The 8,549-nt window shown below is 35.6% G+C and overlaps 2 pseudogenes across 1 annotated transcript; both read right to left on the bottom strand.

Annotated features, from left to right (window-relative positions):
• Window positions 1-5,043, bottom strand: LOC146902161 (disease resistance protein RGA2-like; annotated as a pseudogene).
• Window positions 4,948-7,983, bottom strand: LOC146902160 (uncharacterized; annotated as a pseudogene). The gene is made up of 4 exons (XR_015023242.1): window positions 7,815-7,983; window positions 7,156-7,339; window positions 6,259-6,397; window positions 4,948-6,186 (listed from the first exon to the last, which is right to left on the bottom strand). The product of XR_015023242.1 is annotated as an uncharacterized LOC146902160 (transcript).
• Window positions 7,984-8,549: the final 566 nt, after the last annotated feature.

Genomic DNA, 8,549 nt, shown 5'->3' with positions numbered 1-8,549 from the left:
TTGAAAATATCTATTGAAACCCTGCAATCATATAATTTAAGTCATCTTAAATGCTTTAATTTTCCAATTGAACAAGATATCTTGGCTAAAGAAGAATCTGACAGTTTCAAGACGCGCAAGTGTTTGAAATTTGAAATAACTGATGATTCCTCCCTATTCAATCATATCCAACAATCCAAAGTTCTCAACCTACCTGCATCCAGTGAGTCCAACAATCCAATGGCTTTACGTTAAAACGATACATGCATGGGTCTTTCTACCTAGTTCATTTGCCTTGCCATCCAAAGAACAACAATCTATGCTAGCTACCTGCATTGCTAGATCATGATTAAATCGTGCATTTTGAATATGCATCACCATCTTCATCCATTTTTGCATCTTGGAAAAATGACTTTGTCAAGAAAATCTTCACAAAGTGGTTACCAACATCTTCGATAAGCTTAATTTCAGGTGAACATTCGAGATAACCCTGTGCCATGCACAGCTGAATCCACTCATCCTTCTCTATTTCCCAATCCTTAGGATATATAGAGCAACATGCTACTATCGTCTTGGCATAATCTCCAAAAGTCACCTTGTAAGACATTGTTCAGTTCTCTCTCTTTACTCTTACTTTGCAATAGGCCTCCTAATGTTCTAATAGCTAGTGGAACCCGGCTGCATTTTTCTTCTATCTGCTTACCAATTGAGTCAAGAAGAGTTTTGTTCACTCCTTGAGCCTCATTCACATATGTAATGATGTTCTTTAACAAACATCAAGTAAGTTCTCAATTCAATCCATTTTTTATGACTCTCATTCCAAACGTCATCTAGGACTAACAAGTATTTTATTTCTGATAAATTTTGACGGAGGTTACTTTGCAAGTTATCCAATGATAAGTTTTCGTCAACTTTTCCATCTAATAATGACTCCAATATTTTCTTCAAAATAGTTTTGACATCAAAGTTTTCAGAGACACATACCCAAATATTCTTTTCATGAACTATGATCGTAGTTCCTCATCCTCAGTAATAACGACGATCATAGTGGTCTGTATTATTAATGTTCCTCATAGTGGTCTGTATTATTGAGGAACTCCTCATCCTCACAGAAATTCTATAAATTCATGAACTACAGAAATTCAATTTCTTCATTCTTGAGTTTCAGCACAACGCTCAATGTGATCAGTTCAGAGAGAGCAGGGACAAAAATCACGATACTCACACAACAGAAGCAATCATCAGTCCATGATATTTACCTATCCAAAAGTCACAAATGAACAGACCAAACCTATTCATTTTTTAATTCTTTTAGAAAATAAAGTGTCTCATATCTATGTTGACAAATAGCTGCGACAAGATAACAACTCAAATCAGTATGAAAGTCCGTCAAACACAAATCCTTGAGTGGATAGTTTTCAAGAGTATTAGAACAAACTGGTGTAATAAAAAATTGCGCGCAAATAACAATATTGGAAAGAAAAATAAGAAGAACGGAAAGAAGCTAATAACAATCTAAGACTAATACTACACACAAATCAATTAATAAATAGGATCTACCTAGTTAATTAGTTGAAAGCAAATATATAGTGCAGAAACAGGAATACAAAGATTGTGATATGATATAAACCAGTTGAAAAATTAGATTTATGATAGGATTAAAAAAATATTCAGAAATTTGAAACCATTTATTTTTGTGATTGAAAATATTAAAAGCCATTTACTGGTCAATTTCAAGATAATCAAAGAATGGGAACCAAAAGAAAGAAAAAAAAATAAAAATAACAATTGTTTCAAGATGTTTGGAATGTGAGCAATTTTGGGCCAATTTTCACTTGATTCTGCCTTACATTCTTTAACCAACAGGGGACATCCGATGAAGATTTAATTATTATATTTGAATTGGTCTCCACAATATGAAGATTTAATTTTCGTTCCTCTAATATGAGTGAAAAAATGACTAAAATAAATATTGCATGCATATTATAGTCACGGAATTTAAGTTAATTAAAACAGTATTTTAAGTTAATTAAATTAAACAATGTATTACTAATAGGAAAAAAATGACACACTGTGACTACTTCATGTGGGAGAATGACTTCATTGCGTTCCAAGCTACGATGGATGAGTTGCAAGAAACCACGATTAAGAGAGATATGAAAGCCATGAACAATATAGTTTAATTCATACACAATTTTTCCCGTGCATATACACACTAGTTTTTTATTAATTACATCTGCATGTTCAAATCAAATAAAGTCACCGAAAATGGATCTATATGGACATTGATGACCTTCCCAACATTCTGAAGTTGGCTTTCTTTTGGCACCACCTGCATGTACAAAAAACATAACAAACACTCACTAAGACATAGACATTGAACATGACACTGACAAGTTGACAACATAAGTAATTTGAAAAATGAAAGGAATTGAAATTAACTATATGAATCAGTTTTTGACAAATGGGAACATCCATGAGAAATGGGCACATGTTTGGTTGAACAAAGGTGTTGCCAAAAAAGTTGACAGATAGTAGGTGTCTTCAAAAAACAGATATGTACAAAGGTTGGCCGCACGTGCAGCTGGAGACCAAACCAGGCTTCCAACGCGGCGGTTGAGTAGGATAGGCAGAGCTGATTTAGTGAGAAGACAAATATTATTTACAATATATTAGCTGCATTGTTATGGTTTCAATCATCTTATACTACATTTATTAGCTTATAATTGCAAGACATTTTCATGTACAATAACAAAGTGTTTTTTGATAATGTCAACTATCTACAAGTGTCATGCTGCATGCCTATGTATCATCTCATCCAAAAAGATTAATAAGACCAGGTATCCCATGAATGTCCTCTCCCTGCAATAAATTATTGGAAACAACTTATGCTGGGAAATAGCTTATTGGAAACAACTTATGACGTAAACACTTCTGCGTCTGTTTGAAAGAGTTTATTGGAAACAACTTATGTTGGGAAAGAGCTAATTGGAAACAACTTATGGTGTAAACACTTCTGCGTCTGTTTGAAAGAGCTTACTGGAAACAACTTATGTGTCCATAAGCTGATGTCGACTTATTTTCACAAGCTCTCTAGGATAAATTATGAAAACAACTTATAAATTATATGAAAACAGTTTGACATTATTTTATATTTCATTATAGAAATACCTAATATATAATAAGTGCTTATGATGTAACTGTAAGCGCTTAATTATGTTGTTTATCTAAACAGGGCTTTGATCATGTAGGCTACCTTAGGAGTAAAGTTGAAATAGAAAGAAATTTGTGCACAGATTAGATGGAAGAAATGTAACATTGAAATCTAACATCGCATACATACAACACTGTCAAAAGAAAAGGTAGGACTGCATTGAGAGAGTGAGAACTGAGAAATAACCTGTATTACAAAATCAACAAGTGATTGATAAGGTCCTGAAAGTTTCGGCCGGTTCCCCAAATATACTGGTTCCAAAGACCCGTCCTTAAGATTCATGTCGTATTTTCGTATCTCTGGATAAAACTTCTCAGCGTGATTCGCATTTACCGAATAGTCAAACCTAGGATCAATGGTTGCTCACGTCAGTGATCCAAATCAGCATGTTTTCTTAAAAGGGAAAGAAGGTAAAATATAAACAAAAGATGATATCAAAAAATCATGGTTAGCTGAAGGGGTCAGGATTTCTGAAGTGTTACAAACTAGCACTAGATGAAATATCAATAGAACTATTTCAGCCATGTCTCTAGTCAATGCAGATCGTCTCATATCAAATTTAAGATAGACTCTTATACCGTCTTAGAATTTGAACTAGGACTAACTCATCTCAAAAACTAGTTTGACGAGTGAGGATTGCTAAAGCCTTTTATAACGACTATTTTGTTCGCATCTCTAGTAAATGTGAGATCTCACACAATATTCACAAGTCTAAACTTTAAATAAGAAATGGATGAAGCAATAATAAGGAAAAATACTTCAAGGAGACAAGAGAAGCATTAGAGTATAATAGAGCAACATCATTCTGAAACTATTAACAATGTCGGTTCTTATAAACTGTTAAAAAAGAGCACATACTCATGCTGAGAAACAATAAAATTATTTCACTCTAAATTCAATCAGATAACAGAAAGAACAAAGATCTTTTAAATCATGACAGGTTGGTGAAAGCATGTACCAGAGTCATTGAGGTATGCGGTAAAATGTTATTGTGTAGTACCGACACATTCAAATATTTCATTTTCTTAAATTATTACTGGTATCGACATGTTCGTGTCGTGTGTGGTATCTGTGTTTGTGTCAGCGTATGTGATAGTGTTATCAATAGAGAAAACTATCTGTTACTATTACTGCAACAATTCTATACTGAAATCTAAAGCATGGAATATAACCATGCTTACTACCATATAACTTCAATCGACCCAACTACACCAATTTCCCCCGATGTTCAATGATGCATTCACCTCAACTTCCAATGCATAATCTCCTAACACTTTGCTCCCTAATTTATAAATATCATTCCTTTTTGGGATAATTAATGAAACAACTGCTTAAAATTTGTATTGGACCTAACTCTCAACCCATACACACCCTTCAATTCATACCCAGATATCTGAAGCAAGATCCGAGTAGCTGATAGGGGAAATTTATGTTCAAGGCTGATGAGCAAGTAAGATACCATGCGAGCATTCTTTATCTTGGTATAAATAAATATGTGTGTGTGTGTGTGTGTGGAGGGAGAGAGAACAAAACACTCAAGAGGAAGAGCATTAATCCCTGGTTCAACATAGGCTTTGTAAATAATGAAAAGTTGCATCAAAAGATCAATACAAAATAAAACCTGAATATATTTGAGACATAAATGGAGGTAAGCACAGTAGACCACAATACTTGTAGGAACATTCCCTCTATTGAGCAACATATATGAAACCTTGACAATGATGGCAAGTATAAGATATGCATTGTACCTTGTCGGAGCTGAATGCAGAAAATGAATCCGAAGATTGTTCTGGGGATACAGAGGGATTAGAAACCCTGGATCGGACCACATTTTCTTTAGAAGTTGGCATTGCTGTCACATGAACATTTTTACCAATACCAGAATTTTCTTTAGAAGTGGAGCTGAGTGCAGAAAATGAACATTAGAAACATCAGGTACATTGTTGCACTGCAGCCATCTAAACCAATTTTCAAGTCACTCTTATTACTACTGTCTTCATCAAGTGTAAGATCCCCTAGTATTAGTGCAACCAGAATTTTCACTCTTCTCGGATCCAGGTTTCATGTGATTCCCAGACGAAGGAAGCAACGGACTTTGAGAAGCTCCTTGCAGGTCAATACAAGAATGATCAAACCCCTCAACGGTCAGCGCCACGTCACCTTTTCCTTTAGAAGTATCAGGTGCATCGACATTTTTCTTATTTACAGATAACAAGCCGGTGTTATCGAGAAAACTAAACATCTTTGCATCAATAACTCGGTTATCGTTGTCAATTTCCTCTATTGTTCCATCCATGGGTAAATGGGGACTACCTTGCCGATTTAGATCGCTAACTACATTTGTCCCAGTCAAGCTCTCTTCCATTTTCTATTCACCAATCGGAGACTCAACGTTTGTCTCTTCATCTAACTCACCAACCGCAATTTCCTAAATAGGAATTGTATTCAGTTTAGAGGAACAACATGGTTAAATGACAGAATCCTCTGTAATAGAATTTTGAGCAATTTCGATGAGGGCATCCATCTTAGAGACCCTTGAAGGCATCTCATCCGTGACTGGAGACTCTTTTGCTCCCAGGACATTAGGCTGACCCAGCAAATCTTCTGTTTTCCTCAAATAATTCCAAACATGAATCCCAACATGACTATTGTAGCGACACTTTTCCAAAAACACTATGACCAATCTGGCACTCAAACTTCCTAGCTTTAATTATAACTCCATCTGAAACAGATGAACCAAGTCGATACCGCCTCGTCATCTTCTGATGAATAGACAACAAACAGGTGCTGCAAATATGCATCCTTCTCATCAAAGGTTATGCTGCACTTGTGACATTCAAACAGGTTATGAATTTGCACATCTTCAAAGTTCTCCATCTCTAATACGGCAATTTCCTTGAATACAACTCAGGTTATGAATACAAACCAGACACATCTGAGTTAGTGGCAACAAACTGCAGTTGTTCCTGCTCCTCATGGACAACCCCTGCAGACTGCAGCAGAACCCATTAACATTCAGATTAATATAACAACAGATCAACATCACCAGCAGCAGGGTTACTTACATTTTCAGTGGTCACTCTCTGTTCCTGCAGTATATTTTCATTCATATGAGTGACTTGTAACCGTGCATCAGCATGATGGAAAAGAAACTGCAAATGGGAAGAAACTTGTTTGCAAGACACAAACTGTTTTCCACCATGGCTGGAGAATATCAAACAAGAGACAAATAAGCTCCAAAACCAAAACAAACAAACAAACAAACAAACAAACAGCTATATTTATGGCATGTTTGGGTTGACTTATTTGACCTGTGAGACTGTTTGGGAGAGCTTATGGAAACATCTTAAATGACATGTCCATAAGTTGCTTTCAGCTTATTTCCATAAACTCTTCAGAATAACTTATGAAAACAGCTTATAGGTTATATAAAAACAGATTGACTAAATTTTATCTTCGAGTGAAGACCCATTTTGGTCTTCACAATTTTCTTACGGCCCAATTTAGTCCCCTAGCAAAAAATAATAATCAAGTTGATTATAGAAATAGCTTATATAGTGAGCACTTAATTAAACTGTTGATCCTAACATGGCGCAACTGGTAAAGTTGTTGTCATGTGACTATAAGGTCGCGGGTTCAAGTCCTGGAAACAGCCTCTTGTGTAAAAACAGGGTAAGGCTGCGTACAATACACCAAATGGTGGGACCCCTTCCCGGACCCTCCGTATGCGAGAGCTTCAGTGCACCGGGTTGCCCTTTTTATCCTAACATGGGCCTACACCATAGGAAAATTCCTCACCCATAACCCATTAATAAGCAAACACATTAATGTTAGTCCAAATTAACAACAAACAAATCACATTAATAGTACATGTAAACTTTCCAGTATTGTGATTCAAATAAAATAAATGTGTTATCCTAAGGTTGAAGAAAATAAAATCAAAAACAAAAAATGGATTAAACCTTATATATTTGCGGCAATAAATCCAAGCACGACCACTCAACCCCTCCGTCCTTCTCGCCAACTCCGCCGCAAAATCAATCACAACACCATTCTTGTTCACAATCTCCTCCTCCTTCAAATTCACCTTCACTTTAGGAATTGACGGTGGCTGAAGAAGCTGAACTTTGGATCTTCTTTGATAAACTAGATGGAAGGAATGTAGGATTGAAAATTAACATCTTATACAACATTGTCAAAAGAAAAGGTAGAACTGTATTGATAGAGTATGAGAAATGGCCTGTATTACAAAATCAACAGGTGACTGATAGGGTCCTGAAAGTATCGGCCGGATCCCGGATATCCGGGTTCCAAAGACCTGTCCTTTAGATTCGGATAGTATTTTCTTATTTCTGGATAAAACTCCTCAGAGCGATTCGCAATGACCGAATAGTCAAACCTATGATCAATGGTTACCCATGTCAGTGATCCGAATCAACATGTTTTCTTTATATGGAAAGAAGGTAAAATATGATCAAAAGATTTTCATAATTTTTTTTACAAATAACTAAATTGTCCAAATTACATGCTAGATGAAATATCTATAGTAATCAGCTTAAATCTTAAGATGAAATCATAAAATCTTAGTTAGCTGAAGGGGTCAGGATTTCTGAAGTCTTACAAACAAGGACTATTCTAGCCATGTCTCTAGTCAATGCAGATCGTCTCATATCAAATTTAAGATAGACTCTTGGACCCTCAGAGAGAGAAAGGTACCATATTCCCCTCCTAAAGCATGACATAAGGATAACATCATGTCCCTCACGTGCCCGCCACGGGCGAGGTGACATTGTAGGTGCTCAGCATATGGGTGGATAGAGGCAAAGAATTAGTCATAGTCGAGTCCAGATTATCAAAGGGGGTATGAACGACCGTACTTTGAAGTACAACTCTTATACCTTCTTAGAATTTGAACTAGGACGAACTCATCTCGAAAAACTAGTTTGACAAGTGAGGATTTCTGATGCCTTTTACAACCGGTAAATTTAAGATCTCACAAAATATTTACAAGTCTAAACTTTAAATAAGAACGTAGAAATGATAAGGAAAAATACTTCAAGGAGACAAGAGGAGTATAAATTATAATAGAGCAATATCATTCTGAAACTACTAACAACGCCGATTCTTATAAACTGTTAATAAAGAGCACACTACCCTCCTTAATGTTAAGAAACAATAAATTATTTCACTCTAGATTCAATCAGATAATAGAAAGAACAAAGATCTTTTAAATCATGACATGTTGGTGAAAGCATATACCAGAGTCATTGAAGTATGCGGTAAAATGTTATTGTGTAGTACCGACTTATTCAAATATTTCACTTTCTCAAATTATTACTGGTATCGACATGTCCAT

This window comes from Medicago sativa, chromosome 8, assembly GCF_051527215.1.
Source record: "Medicago sativa cultivar Bolivia chromosome 8, Bolivia_mono, whole genome shotgun sequence".
NCBI lineage: Eukaryota > Viridiplantae > Streptophyta > Magnoliopsida > Fabales > Fabaceae > Medicago > Medicago sativa.
Note: the sequence above shows the minus strand (reverse complement) of the source record. Positions and strands in the feature narration are given on the sequence as shown.